Raw genomic sequence first — 23,244 nt, 5'->3', positions numbered from 1 at the left:
CAAAAGCTTCAAATCCATCAAACTTCTTCATTCTTCAACCAATTTTCGAATTTCTTTTTGTACTGAACTCCTTTCATCATCTTCTCAAACTGTTTGTGGAGTTTGGATTGGAAGAAGCATTGAATCGTGACTGTTCCAAGGAGCATCATCAATGGTGAATGTGGATTTCGAGCACTAGAAGCAACATTGTTCGAACCTGAGTACATAATTCATCTTCCTGGAGCTTATAGTTGGACTGTTTGTGGAGGAAACACGTGAAAAGCTTCGATCTCACCACTGCCATAGCAGGTTCTCAATTTTTCGAATCATGCCAATGCCTTAATTGTTATATGCATTCTATAGTGTGTTGATCGTAGAGTACTGTGATGCTTTTGGTTTTGCGAATGATGAACCATAGGAGGAGAAATCTGGAATTGAAATTTTGATGTCAAACCCTAGCTCGCGCGATTCGTTTGATTTAGGAACTGTTAGGTCAAACTAAGTTGATATTTGAGATCTACACGTTCATACGGTTTGAATGAATATAGGCTTGTCCATTTTGGTGACGTTTTGGAAATTGCGTGTTCTTGCATGTTCTGGGAATTTCTGAGTTGGAACGATGGAGTTTAGCTTGTTTGATCTTCAAAGCTGTTTGAATTTTCAAAATCGTGTTTCCCTCCCCCGCGCCTTTTATTTACAAAACTGCCATTGTATTTTCTTTTTAATTTGTTTAATTCTTAAAAATTCATGACATGCTTAAAAAATTCATAAAAATAGTAAAAAAATTCAGAAAAATGTGTGGATTTTTTCTATGGCTTCCTTGATGTGTGTAGAATTTTTTTTGACCTAGTGGTCAAAGTTGTGCATGGTATATTTTTCATTTGCCCTAGGGTTCTTTCACATGTGTTACATTTTGACACCTTCTACCATTTTGATCATGAAATTCTCATATCATAAAATAAATGTCTGAAATTTTTTGTGTTGATTCATGATTCATTGATGTTCATTTATATGTAAACTTTATGAATTTTTGATACCTGGCCATGGAGTTATGAATTTTAGAACTTAGGTGTGACAATTTGTGTCACACCTCTTGATGTCAACTTGTTGAAATTATTTGAGTGATCTGTGCTTGTTGAAATAATATGAAATTTTGCATGATGGTTGATTGGTATGTTAAGATGCTTTGTGATTTTTTGTGGAATTTTACATTGCATTTTCAAATTGATTGTGATTTTTCATCTCTGTTGGTCAAATATGCAAGTCCATGTGGTACATGTTTGTAATTTTGATGTGAAATGCTCATATGGTATCGGATAATCATGAAATTTGGCATGCTTGTAATAGACACATGATGTGACATCCCTGTTTTGGTCTCATCCATTTCTTTTTTGTTTTCATTGAGTTATGAATTTTTGAAATGGATGTATGTGTTGATGTTGTGATTTGGAGCCTATAATTGTATCTGTTTTTGTTGATTTTCATTGACATGGTTACATTTGCCCAATTAAGCTCAAATTTGGTGTGCCATACCTGGATTAGCCCCTGTTTAGGTGTAATTTATTTGAGAATTTTTGGAAGTGTTTTGGTGTGGATTTGAATGCAATAGTTCTGTTTGCATGTTTGGTGCTTCACTTGAACCAATGTGGATTGTTTTGTGCATAACATGAGCATGATGAATGATATAAACATGAGACCAATTGTGTTGGCTTTTGTTTGACATTAATTTGACTTTGGTTGGTGAATACCTTGCTGTTTAGGAATTTTTCTTGCCTTTGGACCCTAGGCTTAGCCTAGTGGTCTTGTTGCTAATATTTGCTTGATTTTTCAGGATCAAAAGCATAATGCACATGGAGAACGAATCAAGTTAAATGCAATTGATGTTGTTTGATGTTTGTACACTAACATAACATTGTTTTGTAGGTTGTGAAGTTTGGGCTTAAGCTTTGAGCTTGCTTTGTTGTGCATTGATCTATATAGATTAACTGATTAAACTTTTGCTGTTTAGTTTTGTCTGTCTGAGTACTAACTGTGTTTGACTGTTTCCAGGTACTTTTAGTTGCTCAGTTCCTTGTGAACTTTTGCTTTGCTTTGCTTAAGCAACTTGCATTGAGGTAGGTCCTCTTGACTTCATGTAGTCTGGAGACCCGGCTGTTACCGGGCCGGGCAAATAAATGTCTGAAGTCCTCCTTAAGAGGCAATGATTGTGGTTGTTTATTTTTCGTGCCAAGCAGGTGAAAGTCCTTTAAATAAGGCAATTGGTGGAAGGTAGGGATAAGCAATCTATCCCCCACTATTCAGTTGAGTCTTCTCCTTGCTCCCATTACATGGTTGTAGCATTGAGATCCAAGCCCAAGATCCTGTGCAGTGTGTAGCACCTCAAATTTGCACCTATCATTGTACATACATTTTCATTATTAGGTCATAGCATATCATGGTCCATTGCATAGCATTTGCATTGCCTCTTTTGCCTCAAGTGCAAGCCAATCAAGAAATTAGGTCAAACTGATCAGGAGATCAGTCAACCAAGCAAGCAAGTGCATTTCTCAAGGAGCCAAGGCCCTAGGGTTTGTCCAACAAGATCACATGACTCGGGGGTCCATTTGAAGTGTTCAAGTCAAGGGTTGAAGGCTCAGAGGTCATCAGTTCACACACAGACAGTCAAAAACCCTAGACAGTCAACAGTCAGTCAAAGCAGTGGATGGTGGCCATTCTTGTGGGATTTGGGCACCATGATCAATAATCAAGAGTTCATACAACTTGGGACATCATTTGAAGTCAAGTTCTCAAGGAATTAGGGTTTGGAATTCATCAGAAGATGCCCAGTCAGGCAGAAACCCTAAAAGTCAACTGTTGGTCAACTGTCCATTTAATCAGTGATTTGATGAATAGAAATGGTTTGAGAGAGAGCTTATTCATGTCCCAATAGGCCTCATGTATCATGTCAAACACCATCATGGAAGAATTTGAAGCCAGATCAGAAATTTCTAAAAATGGAAACTGGACCTGTAACTGAAACTTACCAAAAATGGAAAGTCTTGATCCTCAAACTTACATCATGATACAAGCTTCAAATGAATTTTTGCCCAACATGGAAGTTGAATATCTTGTTCTCCCATTTCCAAAAAGTCCAAGAACTCTTAATTCCCATGTGTGGTTGGCAAGTTATGATCGAATCGATTTCAGAAAATCTTGAACTTCAAAAGGCCATATCTCTCAAACCATTTGGCCAATTTTGGTGGGGTTTTTTCCTACAAGTCACATTTGATCCCCTCTTTCCAAAAATATAAATTTCATGTGCCAAAACTTCACCAATCAAAATGGCATTTTTTGACTTGTCTCATTTAAATTCAAGTTTGACCAAGGGTTGACTTTTTGATATAATCATTTTTTTACCACTTGGCCATTGGAATATGTTCAGAAATGTTATTTAAAATATGTTTGCAAGGTCATTTTATGCAGTACATACAGCCCATGCTAGTTTGCTTGATTTTTAGAAAGAAAGTACAAGTTTCACCAAACCACATCCCACAAATCCATGGACCATGCCTTGTACATCAAAAACAGAAGATTTTTACCTCATTTTCTGTCACAAAAAACCAGCTGCAGCCACATTTGACAGCAAGAAGGATTGGCTCACCCATTCTTTCAAAAGATCACATTTTTCACACTTTTGCAAAATCTATCAAAAAAACTCTCAAAGGACCAAACTTGGCCTTGCCTAAAGCAACATCCAACAGCAGAGGTATGGGATTTTTCTGTCAAGAAAACACTAATAGCAGCCTCACTCCAACAGCAGGAGGCATTGGTTCTCTCACTCTCTAAAAATCCCTCTCACTTGCATTTACCAAATCATTCCAAACTTCCAAAAGAACTTAAGCCTTGCATTGTTATTTCACCACCATTTCATCATTTTGAAGCCACTAATAGCCACATTTTGACAGCAAGAACCAACCTATTTCACTCATGCTAAACAAAACCACATCTTGGCATTTGCAAGTTCTGTCCAAAAACACAAAAGACCAAGTTTTGCCCTGCCAAAAGCAACTTCAAACAGAACATCTTAACCTCATTCCCTATCATTGGAAGCACTAAGAAGCAGCAGCCATAACACGGAAATCCTTCATTCTAAAAACTGCATCCTTTGGCATTTTTCAAAACAGTCAAGAAACTTCCAAAGAAAAAACTTTGCCTTGCCAAAAACTACATTCATACAACATCTTGAACTGATTTTCACCAGCGTCCTCCATCTGTAGCAGCCTTTTATCCAACTGTTTTCTTCATACATCAGCCATGGCAGAACTTGTTTGCAACCATTCCAAGCCATCTTAAGCAAAACCTTTTTCATCATTCACCTTTTGAAGACCTTGGGGACATCTGTTACAGGCATTTACCACCAAGAAACCACTGTGCCACGACTGTCTTCAAAAATAGGTGAGTTTTCAACTTCCATTTTTTTTAAATTCCGATATGCTTCATGAAGATCTCTTGATGCTGAGCTCAACAGTTGTTATAGTTTTGAAAATAATTGATTATCAAGAAAGAAAATCGGAATTTAAGTTTGGTTGTTAAAGTTTATTTCGCATGATGCTTCAAAAATAGCATGATTTAGGGTTAATGGATGTTGGAATGTTGTTGTGTTTGGTTTGCTGATGAGATTGATGTGCTTGATTGAGATTTCTGGGCATCTTTTAAAAATCACGATTGGAAGGGATGATGGATGAACACTGTATGCAAAACCCTAATCCCAAATGCATTTTCCAGGTTTTTGTTTACATTCACGTGCCTGGCATGGTTTTTAAGGAACAGCCAATAGGAACATTTCAAATTCTTGGCTTAAACGGCATCGTTCCATTAAGTGATCCAAAGAATTACCAAACTGCCATTCTACATTTTTAATTTTAAATCATTTCATTTTATTTCTTCAATTATTTCATCCAACTTGCAAAATTCATAACTTGCCCAATTTTGATCCAAATTTAATGGGGTTTTTTGCATTGTCTTCCTCATGACCTCTACTTTTTTATCATGATTTTTCCATAATTTTGTGATCATTGGTTTTTGTTTGGCACTAGGGTTTATGACATGTATGCAAATATTATACACTTTGCCAAAACATTTGTGAAATGATGAGAATGTATCCAATGGCTCCCAAATTTTTTGTGCTTAAACTAGACACAATCATGGTGATTTTGGTGTAAAGTTTGTGAATTTATCATTTGTGGTTTGAGAGTTATGATTTTTTGAATTAGGGTGTGACAATTTGTGTCACACCATTGATGACCAACTTCATGATTTTCATTACCATGCTTCTTGACCTCAAAATGGATTGAAATTTTGCATGAACCTACTCTTGTATGTCTAGTTTACATGTGAATTTTCTTGGAATCATTTGTGGCATTTCCTAATTGTTTGAGATTTTCTCCCTTGCTTGGTCATTTGTTGACTTTGTGTGACACATGTTCCCATTTCATTTGTGAAATACTCATACTTTATTAGATGGGCATGAAATTTTACATGAGATAACTAGACATCCACATCTTTGCCATGGTTTTGATCCCATTCATTTATCATACACCATCTCTGACTTATGATTTTTCTAAGTTGATGCATGTTTGGTTGACTTCATTGAGCATGTTCAAAATTGCTTTGACTTTCTGATTTTCATTGACTGCCTTCCACTTGTCCAAATGAGATGAAATTTGACATGCATACCATGCTATGGGTTGTGATTGATCATGATTTATTTGGTGATTTTTGGAAATGTTTAGGATTGCTTTTGATTCAAGTCTTGCTGTTGACTTCTATGAGCTTCTAAATGCCATGTTTTGACCTAAGCTGTTCATGAAATGATGATAGTGATTGATATGAATGTGGACCCAATTGGTTTTGTTTCTTGATTGTGTGAACATGATTTTGGACACTCATCCTTTGCTGTTTTGACTTTTTCATTCTCTTTTGACCCTAGGCTTGTCCTAGTGGTCCTGTTACTCACTTTTGAGCTTGTGTTTTCAGGTTAAGCAACAAATGGCCATTGAGACCAATTCTTTTTGATTGAGCTGGTTTAAATATCATTGTCTAACATGTTTTGTTTTGTAGATGGCTTGGCTCACATGCCTTGAGCCTTGTGCCTTGCACATTCACTTGCTTGTGTTGACTGGTTGACATCTGTTTCATTTTGATTTAACTTTGACTTGTATACTGATCTGTTTGACCATTTCAGGTACCTTTAGTTGCCTAGTTCTTTGAACTTGCTTTGCTTTGCTTGTATAAGCAATTTGCATTGAGGTATGTCTCTTTTACTTCATGTAGTCTGGAAGACCTGGCCTGTTACTTGGCCAGGCAACTGTCTGAAGTCCTCCTTAAGAGGCAATGTTTGTGGATGTTTAATTTTGTCCTTGCATAGAGTCAAAGTCCTCCTAAGTGAAGAGGCAATTGGTGGAAGGTAGGGATATGCAATCTATCCCCCACTATTCAGTGTGTCATCTGCTTTGCTCACACCACTGCGTTGATGCATTGCAGATACAAACCCAAGATCTTGTGCAATTGCACAGTTGAGTCAGTTTTAAATGTGTAGAAGGGTTCCCACTTTCTGAACCCACACATTCTTGTCTTAAGCTCTCCCAGGCCAGGGATAAGAGCTGTGAAGTCTCATCTTCACTCACCTTTCATCTGCTTCACCTTAGCCCCTCAATGGCAAGGTTAAGAGCAACCTTTGACCCTATTCCAGTTGGCCTCAGTGCCTAACCCCTGTGTGAGCCACTTGCTTGTGTATAGTGTGTGCTATATGTGCTTGTAGGATTGTTTGACTTGCTTCCTGTGCAAGTTAGGATTGTTTGACTTGCTTCCTGTGCAAGTTAGGATTGTTTGACTTGCTTCCTGTGCAAGTTAGGATTGTTTGACTTGCTTCCTGTGCAAGTTAGGATTAGTTTAGACTTGCTTCCTGTGCAAGTTAGGTTTTGCTTGGCTTGCTTCCTGTGCAAGTTAAGTGTGTGTGGCTTGCTTCCTATGTGAGCCATGCTTAGGATAGGTTGGCCCTTGTGCCATTTAGCTAGAAACCTTAACTTAGGGATGATTTGCATGATAACATCTAGGCTCGAGTCGTAGTCTCCCTAGTTGTGTCTCCCTCTGTTGTCTGGTTAGGCTAGTCCTTTATCCCTCTGTAGGGGAACTACATCGCCCTGATCTTCATACCAGATGAAGTATGTAGGCAGGAGATTGAGCTGATCTCTCCGGGCGCCCTTTTTCCTTTTTGTGTGTGTTGTTTGACAGTTGCTAGGCTCGAGTGCCTGACTCCTTAGCAATACGCTGTCTGTTTGTTTGAGTGTGTGTTTGACAGTTGTAGGCTCGAGTCCCCGACTCCCTATTAACTTGTTGTGTTGTTGTGTGCTTGGAAGCTGATGTAAGTCCATCGAGTGGCATTTGGGTTCCAGTGTGTGTGTGTTTAGGTTCGGATGTCAATGTAAGTCCAGTGATTGGCATTTGGGCTCCACGTTTGCCTCTTTGCGTGTGTTTTGGTTCGGATGCTGACATAAGTCCAGTGATTGGCAGTCGGGCTCCACGTTTGCCTGTGTCTTGTTTTGTTTGTGTGCGTGTCAGCCGAGCTACGAATGCTCTGATTCTTCTCTCGTCCGAGAAGATACGTATGCATAGGATGCGACATCCTAGCGAGCATGTGTCGTCTCCCCAGTCCGAACTACTTGGACTCTGATGTCTATGCCTGATAGACTAAGTAGGCCCAAGATGCGACATCCTGCCGAGTTCAGTTTCAGTCAGTCTCTTTCGTTTCTTTCAGCCAGTGTGTGTGAGTATTTGAGCAGTGTTTAGCAACCAATTTTCCTTTCTAGTGTGCGTGGATCCCGTCGAGTACGACGGATGCGTAGGGGTGCTAATACCTTCCCTTCGCATAACCGACTCCCGAACCCATTCTCTTTGGTCGCGAGACCATGTTCTTTCCTAGGTTTACTCTGAGCGTTTCCTTTCCCTCTTTTGGGATAAATAACGCACGGTGGCGGCTCTGTTGTTCTTTCTTTTCCCGCCGGTTTTTCGCGTGATGCGACAGCTGGCGACTCTGCTGGGGAACTAGAGAAGTTGACCTGTGCTGGTCCATCTTCCCTGAGCGAGTCTCTCCTAGCGCTCTCTAGGTTAGGGTTTTGGTTGCTTTGTGCTGTGTTTATTTATTGCATTCATTATTTGTTCATTTCATTTATTGTTTGCATTTATTACGTGCATTAATGTTTGCATTCATATTCATTATTCATTCTTCCTGGCTGGTTGTCTGTTTTTCTTTGTGGGGTGGGAGTCAGTTGAGGTAAAAGGTCCAATACCCAGGCCATGAGTGAAATCTAGGAAACCTAGGAATAGAGTGATTCATGGGAAGCGGGTGGTGTACGCCACTTAGCGGAACATTGATATCACGAGCAGTTCAGACTCTGATGGGGTATTATCGGTGCATACATCGGGTGTGCACAGGATGATATTCTTGAAAGGGTTGTTTATCCTGCGTTTCTCTCAACCTTACCCTGGCCTAGACTACACCCGTGAGTGGGGAAGGGTTGATCTTTTTAACAGGTACAGTTGGTGACTCCTGGTACTGATGGTGACTACGAGTTATATTTCTGGACGCCGGAGGTTTGACCCTGGTATTGATCAGAGGGTTCCGTTTATTTCGGATCCCTGGGCTGAATTTGAGGGTACTCGCTCAGATGGTGACTCAGTTCTCCAGACATGGGTTCAGATGCCAGTTGACCAGTTGACTTTGGGTTACAGATGTTTGTGACTCCGTGTTCAAGCCGAAGCTCCGATCCGGTGTTCTAAGATGCACAACCTGCCAGTCTTGGCTCCATCATTTGCATCATAGCATGTTTATTTTCCAAAAAAAAATAGTAATGCAAAAAAAAAAAAAAGTTAACTCGCATACGCATATCCTTTTCAGGATCATTCATGATAAAATAGCATTCGCATCATATGCATATCATACACATATCATCCTTGCATTGCAGACATGTTTGGGAGAGACTTCTCACTCTGGTTCCTGACTGAGACAGGATTGCTGATCGTCGTCCGCACCACTACTCAACCAGATTGAATCAACAGAGGAGTATGGATCAAGTTCAGGCAGAATTGGCCGAGATGAGGGCAAACATGGCCCAGTTCATGACGATGATGCAAGGAGTTGTTCAGGGGCAAGAGGAGCTGCGTGCCTTAGCCCAGAGACTGGAAGCCATGATTCCACCAGTCCACCGTGCTCCACCAGTGGGTGTACCCGTTCATGAGAATGCTGCTGTCACTATTCTCGTCAATAATTATGCCTTGGGCAATGAATTGAGGGGGATCAGAATCAGTGAACAACCACTTGCTGCAGAGACTGTTGATGTCAGAGCAACCTGTGCTCCGTTTCGCCATCCTGGCTCTTCAAATTCTTCCGGTACTATGAAGCCATCCTCTGGGGCACCCAGAAGGGGAGAGGGGAGACAAATGCTGTGCACCGTCGGAGGAAGTGCAAACAAAGGACAGAACCGTCATGCTGCTGCTGTGACTATTCCAGTTACTCAACAGCAACCGAGAAGACCAGCTCAGCAATATCAGCATCAACAACGTCGTCCTCAGCAGCAGGCTTCCCAACAAGCCAGTACGAGTAATGAGAGGAAGAAGATCATTTTTGATCCAATCCCCATGTCCTACGCCGAGCTCTGTCCCTCGTTGATAGAGCGGAACTTGATTACTCCCAGAGACCCGCCACCCATACCCGTCAACCCTCGGTGGTGGTATAGGCCTGAACAACATTGTGTGTATCACTCGGGTGCTCCTGGTCATGATGTGGATAGTTGTTTCCAGCTGAAGATGAAGGTTCAAGACCTCGTGAGGTCAGGTATTTCGAACTTTGAAGACTTGGGTCCCTGTGATAATCAAGCTTGAAGATAACAAGTCCTGGGCTGGCGCCGACTTTTCTTTAGAAGGGTTGTTCAGAAAACAGAAGCTGCTAATGCAAGAGATACTAACAGTTGTCATCCCCGGCGGGATCTATCACAATTGGGTCACTGTGGGCTTTCCTACAGTTGTTCATAAGTCAGAGTAACAATCACTTTGTTTAAAAACCCTTCTCCCATGCCAAAAGGAGAAGTGATGACATTGTTGGCAACGTTTTGTGCAATGATATTTTCATTCAAATAATTCATGTTAAAACATTTGTTTTCCAATTGTTTTCCCTTTTCGCTTTTTGCATGAAATTGGTGATCACAAAAAACCCTAAAAAACAAGAATAAAAGCAATCTTTTCATCTGCATAACGATTGTCTTGTTTGATTTCCAAAAAGCTTTTATACTCAAAATCTTTATGCAGGTTGTTTCTTAGACCCATTGAACATAGTGATCAGACGTCATCTCCCAATTTTGAATTCCCTGTATTCGAAGCGAAAGAAGATGATGTTGAAGGGATTCCTGACGGTATTTCCCGACTTCTTGAGCAAGAAAAGAAGATCACACTCAGCTGCATCTCGAGAATCAGCAGAACAGCCAACTGGGGCATTATCAAAAAAAAAGAAAAAAAAGAAAAAAAGAAAAAGAAAGAGGAGGGTGCAAAATCAAAAGAAATCAAAAGAAAGCAAAATCAAAAGAAAAAAAAAACAAAAGAAAGATAGCACCCTTAAAGTCCCAAGTTGGCTGATGCTGAATTCGATCGAAAGGAAGAGATCAACTGCCATGTATCATGGACAGTCATATCAGCAGAGAGTAAAAAAGCATTCAACGAGAAGGTCAAGCCTTGTGTGTTCCGAGAAGGTGACCTTGTGTTCAAGAAAGTCTTGTCTTTCGTACCCGATTCCAGGGGCAAGTGAACCCCCAAACTATGAATGTCCATATGTTGTCAAGAGAGCCTTTTCAGGCAGTTCTTTGGCACTTACAACAATGGATGGAGAAGTTCACTCGTCCTGTGAATACCGATGCAGTCAAGAAATACTTCGCCTAAAACAAAAAGCAGAATAGCTCGCTAAGTCGAACACCCCAAAAGGCGACTTAGGCAAAAAGGAGCGTCTCGGTGGATTGAAAACCCGAAAGGGCGATCCAGGCAAAAGTTAGAGACATTGAAAAAAGAATTTGCATCCCGCTAGATTGAACACCTCACACTGGGGCAATCTAGGCAAAAATTAGGGATTTGGCAAGTAACTGCATCTTGACAAGACTGTGCTCTATATCTGTCATCCGTCAGGGATTCTCGATTCATCATCGACTGAAGCTCTGAATACATCGAAAATTCAGAATGGTAGAGGAAAGGTCATTATGTTCAATGTAGCCCTCTCCAATATATATCACCGATTTCAAATTTGTACAGATCTATGGAGTCTCGCCCCTTGCAGACTACCATTCCATCACATCAATTTGAGCTTTTATCCAATTATTTGCACTCTTATTTGTTTCAATTCAACAAATGTTTTGCATGTTTTAATTGATAAAGTATCATTGTTTTCAAAATAAACAAATTTTTCAAAAAATTGTTCTTAAACAAAGTGAACATTCACAATGATGAAAGGATACCTAGGAGACCCACAGTGCTCTCCCGGGGGTGGTATGATTACCAACAGGTAAGACAATTGTTCGTATCTCGAGCATGACTGTATCTTTGTCCTGCAGAACCTCGTATGGTCTCTCCTCAGTGAAGTTGCCCGATGCAGTGTTGTTTGAAGTTGTTCATCTTCATGTTCCCGGCAGTACAGATTCTTCCTCCAAATCCCTGTTAGCTCTATTGTGGGGCATCCCCAGTAGAGCGCTGTTTGAGCCCTATCGTGGGGCATCCCCAGCAAGTTTGCTGTTTCGGACATTATTGTGGGGCAGCTCCCCTAGCAGAGTGTTTACCGAAGACTTCAACTTTCGCCTCTCCAGCAGAGCAGTCTTCATCTCTCCCCAGCATGGGTGCTTTTCTTGGAAGATTCAGTATTTTGCGAATTGACATCCCAGTACTCCGTCATGTCCCTCAGATAGATTCCCCAACGGAGTTATCAGTATGAAAAGCTTTCTTAATACCTATCTATCTTCATCAGAGATCTGATTGCTTCTTGGTATCTCTAGCACAAGTTGGTGTGGCGCATCCGCTTGTATGTTGAACTCTTCTCTCCGGTTGTGACCGACGATCCCTCCGGAAGCCTCGGGTGGCCTTTCTCCCCTGCAGGATGTTGATTGTTCCCTATTGTCCCAGCCTCCAGTGGATTTTCTTGGCTCTCTGGTGACTTTGGTTTTCTCTCCGGATGGTTGATTCCCGGACCTGCGTGTTGAGCATGTCTGCTTGTCAGCATTCATCATACATTCATCATGCATAATGCATACATGCATAATCATAGCATTCGGATACTCATGATGCAGCTGTTGCCGTGTATCTGTTGATGGTTGCCTCCTGCTATTTGGTAATACAAATCTCCCCAGTAGATTTTCCTAGCAGAGTCGGGTGTGTCTGATCTCTCCATGTAGAGCCAACCCCTTAAGCAGAAAGTGTCAATCTTTTCCTGCCATTTCCCCACTGAGATACATCCTCGTGGATGACGGTTGCTTCCGTTCCCTCCCTAATGGGATGGGTTTTCCCTATTGAGTTCTTTCCTCATTAGGATGAGTCTTGATTCAGTCTGCCTTCTCGGATCGATCCTAAATTGGCTTCTTGTTGACTGTCTCTCGTGCTTCCCTGGGGCATAAATGAATAGTCGCTCACTAACCGGCACTCATTCATCTTATCCTCAGCGGAGTTTGTTGGCCTCTACCTACGAGCCGGTAGCTGTAAGTCCTCTCTTTACGGTCTTCTACCCACTACCCGGTAGTTGTAAATCCTTTTTTCTCACTCTGTCTCTCAGTAGATTCGTTTGTTGGCCTCTACCTACGAACTGGTAGTTGTAAGTCCTATCTTTGTGGTTTTCTACCTACTAGTTGGTGGTTGTAAAATCCCACTCTCATCCCCTTGATTGGAGTTAACCCTTTGTGCTCATCCTATCGATGACTGGTTACTTTTCCGTGGTTTTCTGCCTACAAACCGGTAGATGTAATCCCCTCCTTGCAGTTATCAGTATCCGGTTTGCGGTATTGATATTCTTTTCCCCTCTGGATACTTGTCTTGATCAAGCAGTATTGTCCCCATTGGGTCTTCCCCCTCTTTTTTGGATACTTGCTCTGAGTAAGCAACTTTATCCTCTTTTGACTGGTCATCTTTGCATACCTAGTCCTGGTACCGATGCCTTTCTTTTCGGTCGATTTATCCATTTAACAACCTGCAACCCGGTTATGGATAATCTTCCATGCGAGTGTATTATCTACGTTTTGACGGCTATAGATAATATATCTCATGCACTCTTTGGTCAATCTTTCGATTGTTATCCCCGAGTGGAGCGGGTCTCATGAAATACATCTCCAGCAGTGATTTTCCTACATATGGATTGGTTGGGTCGTCCCTAGTGGAGTAGCATTTATTTCTCCAGCAGAGTTCATCCTACCAGTGGATTGGACGGGTTTCTGTAGAAGACTGATATCGGCATCCCCAGCTGAGTTGATTCTACCTATGGATCGCATGGGTTATCCCTAGCGGTGTAACAGACATTCTCCAAAGCAGGGTTTACCCTATCTGAAGATTGGTTGAGTCTTCCTCCCAGCGGAGTCGCTCCGCCACTCCCCAAGCAGAGTTCCCCACAGAATATTTCCCCAAAAGGAGTCTCCCCACGGAGTCAGAGTATCTGATCATTTCGGCTCCCTAGCCAGGGTTCATTTGCATTTTGCATGTAGTGATCATTGCATCTTCAAAAATCGCGTAGCATTTCCATTCCTAAATGGAGCATTACGCCATAGAAAAATTCAAACATATGCATTCATGTGTTCGAAACCCCATCAAACCGTATCCCCTGCAGAGACGGATTTTTGTTCAACCTGTACAACGCATTTGCTACAGTTGCTCCAGTCAACATTTGGTGTTTATGATCCCCACAGAGGTTTATTTCCTCACCTGTTGGTGACAGAAAGTTTGTTTCTCCCCAGTGAGACCCCCCTGCAAGTGTTCAGCCTTGCCCGGTCATCTTGTGGATGTCAGTATCCCGTCAGCACCCGCGTGTGTCTGGTCTTCTTTGGCGTCGGTAAACACCATCTTTCGGTGATTCCCAGTCATGCGTAAGTGTCTGGTCTTCTTTGATGTCTGTAAACATCATCTTTCGATGTTCGTAACGTCGTCCCTCCCCTAGTGAAGATTCCTCCTCTCCGTTGGTGTCGATAAACGTCGAGTTTTTCCCGATCATCCGTTGATGATTTGGTTGTGTTCACTCTCCCCAGTAGAGTTTCCTCCTCTCCGTTGGTGTCGATAAACGTCGAGTTTTTCCTAGTCATCCGATGATGTCTAGTTGTACCCCTCTCCATGCAGAGTTACCTCTCCGTTGGTTTCGATAAACGTCGAGTTTTTCCCGATCATCCGTTGATGATTTGGTTGTGTCCTTCTTCCCTAGTGAAGTATTCTCCTTCTCCGTTGGTGTCGATAAACGTTGAGTCTCCCTTTCGTCCTATGACGTCTGGTTGAGTTTTCTCCTTCTCCGTTGGTGTCGATAAACGTTGAGTCTCCCTTTCGTCCTATGACGTCTGGTTGAGTTTTCTCCTTCTCCGTTGGTGTCGATAAACGTTGAGTCTCCCTTTCGTCCTATGACGTCTGGTTGAGTTTTCTCCTTCTCCGTTGGTGTCGATAAACGTTGAGTCTCCCTTTCGTCCTATGACGTCTGGTTGAGTTTTCTCCTTCTCCGTTGGTGTCGATAAACGTTGAGTCTCCCTTTCGTCCTATGACGTCTGGTTGAGTTTACTCCTCTCCGTTGGTGTCGATAAACGTCGAGTTTTTTCCTAGTCATCCGGTGATGTCTAGTTGTACCCTCCCCATGTGGACTTACCTCTCCGTTGGTTTCGATAAACGACGAGTTTTTCCCATTCGTCCGTTGACGTCTGGTTGTGTTTCTCTTATTCCCATTCATCTGTAAATGTCTGGTCGATCTTTTTTTTTGGTGTCTGTAAACATCATCTTTCGATGTCTGTAAACGTCGAGTTTTCCCATTCATCTGTAAATGTCTGGTCGATCTTTTTTTGGTGTCTGTAAACATCATCTTTCGATGTCTGTAAACGTCGAGTTTTCCCATTCATCAGTAAATGTCTGGTCGATCTTTTTGGTGTCTGTAAACATCATCTTTCGATGTCTGTAAACGTCGAGTATTCCCATTCATCAGTAAATGTCTGGTCGATCTTTTTGGTGTCTGTAAACATCATCTTTCGATGTCTGTAAACGTCGAGTCTCCCCATTCATCAGTAAATGTCTGGTCGATCTTTTTGGTGTCTGTAAACATCATCTTCCGATGTCTGTAAACGTCGAGTTTTCTCCCATTCATCCGTCGATGTCTGGCCGAGTCCTCCCAGTCATTCATTAATGTCGGGCTACCTCTCCGTTGGTTTCGATAAACGTCGAGTTTTTCCCATTTCGTCCGTTGACGTATGGTTGTATCCCTTCCGGTCATTCATTAATGTCTGGTTACCTCTCCGTTGGTCTTGGTAAACGTCGAGTTTTTCCTAGTTGTCCGTTGACATCTAGTTGTGATTTCTTTTCCCATTCATCGTCGTTGCGATGTCTGGATGTGGCTGTACCCTTTAAAAACAAAACCCAAAAAATATATACCCAGCAATAAATATCAAATCCCAGTGGACGTTTCCATTGGCGGATCCCTGTATTGTGCAAATTCTACGGTTCTTAGTATTCAATCCCTGTTTACCCTGAAAGTCTGACAGCCGTTGCTCTCATCCATTCGGGTTCCCAGCTGATTGAATAGGGGCAGCTGTAGCACCTCAAATTTGCACCTATCATTGTACATACATTTTCATTATTAGGTCATAGCATATCATGGTCCATTGCATAGCATTTGCATTGCCTCTTTTGCCTCAAGTGCAAGCCAATCAAGAAATTAGGTCAAACTGATCAGGAGATCAGTCAACCAAGCAAGCAAGTGCATTTCTCAAGGAGCCAAGGCCCTAGGGTTTGTCCAACAAGATCACATGACTCGGGGGTCCATTTGAAGTGTTCAAGTCAAGGGTTGAAGGCTCAGAGGTCATCAGTTCACACACAGACAGTCAAAAACCCTAGACAGTCAACAGTCAGTCAAAGCAGTGGATGGTGGCCATTCTTGTGGGATTTGGGCACCATGATCAATAATCAAGAGTTCATACAACTTGGGACATCATTTGAAGTCAAGTTCTCAAGGAATTAGGGTTTGGAATTCATCAGAAGATGCCCAGTCAGGCAGAAACCCTAAAAGTCAACTGTTGGTCAACTGTCCATTTAATCAGTGATTTGATGAATAGAAATGGTTTGAGAGAGAGCTTATTCATGTCCCAATAGGCCTCATGTATCATGTCAAACACCATCATGGAAGAATTTGAAGCCAGATCAGAAATTTCTAAAAATGGAAACTGGACCTGTAACTGAAACTTACCAAAAATGGAAAGTCTTGATCCTCAAACTTACATCATGATACAAGCTTCAAATGAATTTTTGCCCAACATGAAAGTTGAAGATCTTGTTCTCCCATTTCCAAAAAGTCCAAGAACTCTTAATTCCCATGTGTGGTTGGCAAGTTATGATCGAATCGATTTCAGAAAATCTTGAACTTCAAAAGGCCATATCTCTCAAACCATTTGGCCAATTTTGGTGGGGTTTTTTTCTACAAGTCACATTTGATCCCCTCTTTCCAAAAATATAAATTTCATGTGCCAAAACTTCACCAATCAAAATGGCATTTTTTGACTTGTCTCATTTAAATTCAAGTTTGACCAAGGGTTGACTTTTTGATATAATCATTTTTTTACCACTTGGCCATTGGAATATGTTCAGAAATGTTATTTAAAATATGTTTGCAAGGTCATTTTATGCAGTACATACAGCCCATGCTAGTTTGCTTGATTTTTAGAAAGAAAGTACAAGTTTCACCAAACCACATCCCACAAATCCATGGACCATGCCTTGTACATCAAAAACAGAAGATTTTTACCTCATTTTCTGTCACAAAAAACCAGCTGCAGCCACATTTGACAGCAAGAAGGATTGGCTCACCCATTCTTTCAAAAGATCACATTTTTCACACTTTTGCAAAATCTATCAAAAAAACTCTCAAAGGACCAAACTTGGCCTTGCCTAAAGCAACATCCAACAGCAGAGGTATGGGATTTTTCTGTCAAGAAAACACTAATAGCAGCCTCACTCCAACAGCAGGAGGCATTGGTTCTCTCACTCTCTAAAAATCCCTCTCACTTGCATTTACCAAATCATTCCAAACTTCCAAAAGAACTTAAGCCTTGCATTGTTATTTCACCACCATTTCATCATTTTGAAGCCACTAATAGCCACATTTTGACAGCAAGAACCAACCTATTTCACTCATGCTAAACAAAACCACATCTTGGCATTTGCAAGTTCTGTCCAAAAACACAAAAGACCAAGTTTTGCCCTGCCAAAAGCAACTTCAAACAGAACATCTTAACCTCATTCCCTATCATTGGAAGCACTAATAAGCAGCAGCCATAACACGGAAATCCTTCATTCTAAAAACTGCATCCTTTGGCATTTTTCAAAACAGTCAAGAAACTTCCAAAGAAAAAACTTTGCCTTGCCAAAAACTACATTCATACAACATCTTGAACTGATTTTCACCAGCGTCCTCCATCTGTAGCAGCCTTTTATCCAACTGTTTTCTTCATACATCAGCCATGGCAGAACTTGTTTGCAACCATTCCAAGCCATCTTAAGCAAAACCTTTTTCATCATTCACCTTTTGAAGACCTTGGGGACATCTGTTACAGGCATTTACCACCAAGAAACCACTGTGCCACGACTGTCTTCAAAAATAGGTGAGTTTTCAACTTCCATTTTTTTTAAATTCCGATATGCTTCATGAAGATCTCTTGATGCTGAGCTCAACAGTTGTTATAGTTTTGAAAATAATTGATTATCAAGAAAGAAAATCGGAATTTAAGTTTGGTTGTTAAAGTTTATTTCGCATGATGCTTCAAAATAGCATGATTTAGGGTTAATGGATGTTGGAATGTTGTTGTGTTTGGTTTGCTGATGAGATTGATGTGCTTGATTGAGATTTCTGGGCATCTTTTAAAAATCACGATTGGAAGGGATGATGGATGAACACTGTATGCAAAACCCTAATCCCAAATGCATTTTCCAGGTTTTTGTTTACATTCACGTGCCTGGCATGGTTTTTAAGGAACAACCAATAGGAACATTTCAAATTCTTGGCTTAAACGGCATCGTTCCATTAAGTGATCCAAAGAATTACCAAACTGCCATTCTACATTTTTAATTTTAAATCATTTCATTTTATTTCTTCAATTATTTCATCCAACTTGCAAAATTCATAACTTGCCCAATTTTGATCCAAATTTAATGGGGTTTTTTGCATTGTCTTCCTCATGACCTCTACTTTTTTATCATGATTTTTCCAGAATTTTGTGATCATTGGTTTTTGTTTGGCACTAGGGTTTGTGACATGTATGCAAATATTATACACTTTGCCAAAACATTTGTGAAATGATGAGAATGTATCCAATGGCTCCCAAATTTTTTGTGCTTAAACTAGACACAATCATGGTGATTTTGGTGTAAAGTTTGTGAATTTATCATTTGTGGTTTGAGAGTTATGATTTTTTGAATTAGGGTGTGACAATTTGTGTCACACCATTGATGACCAACTTCATGATTTTCATTACCATGCTTCTTGACCTCAAAATGGATTGAAATTTTGCATGAACCTACTCTTGTATGTCTAGTTTACATGTGAATTTTCTTGGAATCATTTGTGGCATTTCCTAATTGTTTGAGATTTTCTCCCTTGCTTGGTCATTTGTTGACTTTGTGTGACACATGTTCCCATTTCATTTGTGAAATACTCATACTTTATTAGATGGGCATGAAATTTTACATGAGATAACTAGACATCCACATCTTTGCCATGGTTTTGATCCCATTCATTTATCATACACCATCTCTGACTTATGATTTTTCTAAGTTGATGCATGTTTGGTTGACTTCATTGAGCATGTTCAAAATTGCTTTGACTTTCTGATTTTCATTGACTGCCTTCCACTTGTCCAAATGAGATGAAATTTGACATGCATACCATGCTATGGGTTGTGATTGATCATGATTTATTTGGTGATTTTTGGAAATGTTTAGGATTGCTTTTGATTCAAGTCTTGCTGTTGACTTCTATGAGCTTCTAAATGCCATGTTTTGACCTAAGCTGTTCATGAAATGATGATAGTGATTGATATGAATGTGGACCCAATTGGTTTTGTTTCTTGATTGTGTGAACATGATTTTGGACACTCATCCTTTGCTGTTTTGACTTTTTCATTCTCTTTTGACCCTAGGCTTGTCCTAGTGGTCCTGTTACTCACTTTTGAGCTTGTGTTTTCAGGTTAAGCAACAAATGGCCATTGAGACCAATTCTTTTTGATTGAGCTGGTTTAAATATCATTGTCTAACATGTTTTGTTTTGTAGATGGCTTGGCTCACATGCCTTGAGCCTTGTGCCTTGCACATTCACTTGCTTGTGTTGACTGGTTGACATCTGTTTCATTTTGATTTAACTTTGACTTGTATACTGATCTGTTTGACCATTTCAGGTACCTTTAGTTGCCTAGTTCTTTGAACTTGCTTTGCTTTGCTTGTATAAGCAATTTGCATTGAGGTATGTCTCTTTTACTTCATGTAGTCTGGAAGACCTGGCCTGTTACTTGGCCAGGCAACTGTCTGAAGTCCTCCTTAAGAGGCAATGTTTGTGGATGTTTAATTTTGTCCTTGCATAGAGTCAAAGTCCTCCTAAGTGAAGAGGCAATTGGTGGAAGGTAGGGATATGCAATCTATCCCCCACTATTCAGTGTGTCATCTGCTTTGCTCACACCACTGTGTTGATGCATTGCAGATACAAACCCAAGATCTTGTGCAATTGCACAGTTGAGTCAGTTTTAAATGTGTAGAAGGGTTCCCACTTTCTGAACCCACACATTCTTGTCTTAAGCTCTCCCAGGCCAGGGATAAGAGCTGTGAAGTCTCATCTTCACTCACCTTTCATCTGCTTCACCTTAGCCCCTCAATGGCAAGGTTAAGAGCAACCTTTGACCCTATTCCAGTTGGCCTCAGTGCCTAACCCCTGTGTGAGCCACTTGCTTGTGTATAGTGTGTGCTATATGTGCTTGTAGGATTGTTTGACTTGCTTCCTGTGCAAGTTAGGATTGTTTGACTTGCTTCCTGTGCAAGTTAGGATTGTTTGACTTGCTTCCTGTGCAAGTTAGGATTGTTTGACTTGCTTCCTGTGCAAGTTAGGATTAGTTTAGACTTGCTTCCTGTGCAAGTTAGGTTTTGCTTGGCTTGCTTCCTGTGCAAGTTAAGTGTGTGTGGCTTGCTTCCTATGTGAGCCATGCTTAGGATAGGTTGGCCCTTGTGCCATTTAGCTAGAAACCTTAACTTAGGGATGATTTGCATGATAACATCTAGGCTCGAGTCGTAGTCTCCCTAGTTGTGTCTCCCTCTGTTGTCTGGTTAGGCTAGTCCTTTATCCCTCTGTAGGGGAACTACATCGCCCTGATCTTCATACCAGATGAAGTATGTAGGCAGGAGATTGAGCTGATCTCTCCGGGCGCCCTTTTTCCTTTTTGTGTGTGTTGTTTGACAGTTGCTAGGCTCGAGTGCCTGACTCCTTAGCAATACGCTGTCTGTTTGTTTGAGTGTGTGTTTGACAGTTGTAGGCTCGAGTCCCCGACTCCCTATTAACTTGTTGTGTTGTTGTGTGCTTGGAAGCTGATGTAAGTCCATCGAGTGGCATTTGGGTTCCAGTGTGTGTGTGTTTAGGTTCGGATGTCAATGTAAGTCCAGTGATTGGCATTTGGGCTCCACGTTTGCCTCTTTGCGTGTGTTTTGGTTCGGATGCTGACATAAGTCCAGTGATTGGCAGTCGGGCTCCACGTTTGCCTGTGTCTTGTTTTGTTTGTGTGCGTGTCAGCCGAGCTACGAATGCTCTGATTCTTCTCTCGTCCGAGAAGATACGTATGCATAGGATGCGACATCCTAGCGAGCATGTGTCGTCTCCCCAGTCCGAACTACTTGGACTCTGATGTCTATGCCTGATAGACTAAGTAGGCCCAGGATGCGACATCCTGCCGAGTTCAGTTTTAGTCAGTCTCTTTCGTTTCTTTCAGCCAGTGTGTGTGAGTATTTGAGCAGTGTTTAGCAACCAATTTTCCTTTCTAGTGTGCGTGGATCCCGTCGAGTACGACGGATGCGTAGGGGTGCTAATACCTTCCCTTCACATAACCGACTCCCGAACCCATTCTCTTTGGTCGCGAGACCATGTTCTTTCCTAGGTTTACTCTGAGCGTTTCCTTTCCCTCTTTTGGGATAAATAACGCACGGTGGCGGCTCTGTTGTTCTTTCTTTTCCCGCCGGTTTTTCGCGTGATGCGACACAGTGCACATTGTGTCAGAGTCTCTGAGTATAGAAGGGTTCCCCCATTCTGGACCCATGCTCATTTGTCAGAAGCTCTCCCTGGTTAGGGATAAGAGCTGTGAGGTCTGATCCTCACTTCACCTCTCATCTGCTTCACCTTAGCCTCGTAATGGCAAGGTTAAGAGCAAACCCAGCCCGTACAGACGACTTGCTTCGGCAGTCAAACCTATTGTGTGAGCCACTTGTTTGGTTATAGTGCGTGCTGTGTGGATATCTGGTTGAGATGCTTGTTCTCATTTGATGTATGCTTGAATTATTTTGTATGCTTGTGTGCTGGCTTCTTTCCTGGTTAGGATAGGCTTGCTTATGCAAGTAGGATAGAAAACCGAACTTAGGGTAAACGATGCATGACAACACTAGGCTCGAGTCCAGCTCCCTAGTAGTGTGTCTTTCCCCGGTTTCTGGTTAGCAATTCAGTCCCTTTCAGGGGAACTACATCGCCCTGATCCTCGTTCCAGACGAGGTATGTAGGCAGGTGGTCGTGCGAGACCACTCCGGGCAACCTTTTTCTTTTTTGCGTGCGTTTACTTGTTATCTGACTGTGTGTTTGGTTCGGATGCCGACGTAAGCCCAGTAATTGGCTGTCGGGCTCCACGTTTGCCGTTTTGAGTGAGTTTTGGGTTCGGATGCCGACGTAAGCCTAGTGATTGGCTGTCGGGCTCCACGTTTGCCGTTTTGAGTGTGTTTTGGGTTCGGATGCCGACTTAAGTCCAGTGATTGGCTGTCGGGCTCCACGTTTGCCGTTTTGTACATGTTTTGGTTCGGATGCCGACGTAATTCCATCCAGTGGTTGTCGGGCTCCATGTTGGCCACCCTTGCTTGTTTGTATGTTTTGTGTTGTTTGGCGTGCGTAAGCCGAACTACAGTGGCTCTGATTCTTGTTCCAGACAAGATATGTAGGCATAAGGTGCGATACCTTATCGAGCTCGTTCCTCTTAACCCCACCCGCGTTCCCCGTGTGTGTGTGTGATGTTTAGCAACCTTTTCTTTATTCTAGGACGTGGATCCCGTCGAGTACGACGGACGTGAGGGGTGCTAATACCTTCCCCTTGCGTAACCGACTCCCTTACCCTGTCTCTTTGGTCGCAAGACCATTTCCTTTCCAGGTTTCTCTGAGCGTTTCCTTTCCCTATCTTGGGATAAATAACGCGCAGTGGCGGCTCTGTGTGTGTTTTTATTCGAGTCTCGCCGGTTGATTTTTCGCAGGATGCGACACTTGTCAGGCCCACTAATAAAAAACTTAGGTTTAGTCCTTCGTCAAAAATCCAAAAACATTCTCTTCTCATCCTTTCTTTCCCACCTAATAATTCGAAAAGCCTAATATTTCAACTAACACTAACGCGCACAATTGACCTAATGGTTCCCGTTGAGTACAACGGACGTGAGGGGTGCTAATACCTTCCCCTTGCGTAATCGACTCCCGAACCCTGATATTGGTTGCGATGACCATATCTTATCCTTTCTTTTTGTCTTAGGTTTATCGATATTTCCCCTTTCCTTTTTAGGAATAAATAAAGTTCGGTGGCGACTCTGTTCAGTCCATCATTGCGAGCGTGCGATCGCGCTTCACTTTGAAGTCGTATCCCCATTTTTCGAGGTGCGCCAGATGGCGACTCTGCTGGGGACTTTTACCCAATCCCTAAGCGAGTCAAGCCTAGTTAGGACGTTTGTGTTCCTTTGTTTGTTTAATTGTGTGGCTTTTCCTTATTTATTGCT

This window comes from Lathyrus oleraceus, chromosome 6 (genome assembly GCF_024323335.1).
Source record: "Lathyrus oleraceus cultivar Zhongwan6 chromosome 6, CAAS_Psat_ZW6_1.0, whole genome shotgun sequence".
NCBI classification, from domain to species: domain Eukaryota; kingdom Viridiplantae; phylum Streptophyta; class Magnoliopsida; order Fabales; family Fabaceae; genus Lathyrus; species Lathyrus oleraceus.
This window is presented reverse-complemented; position numbering follows the sequence as displayed.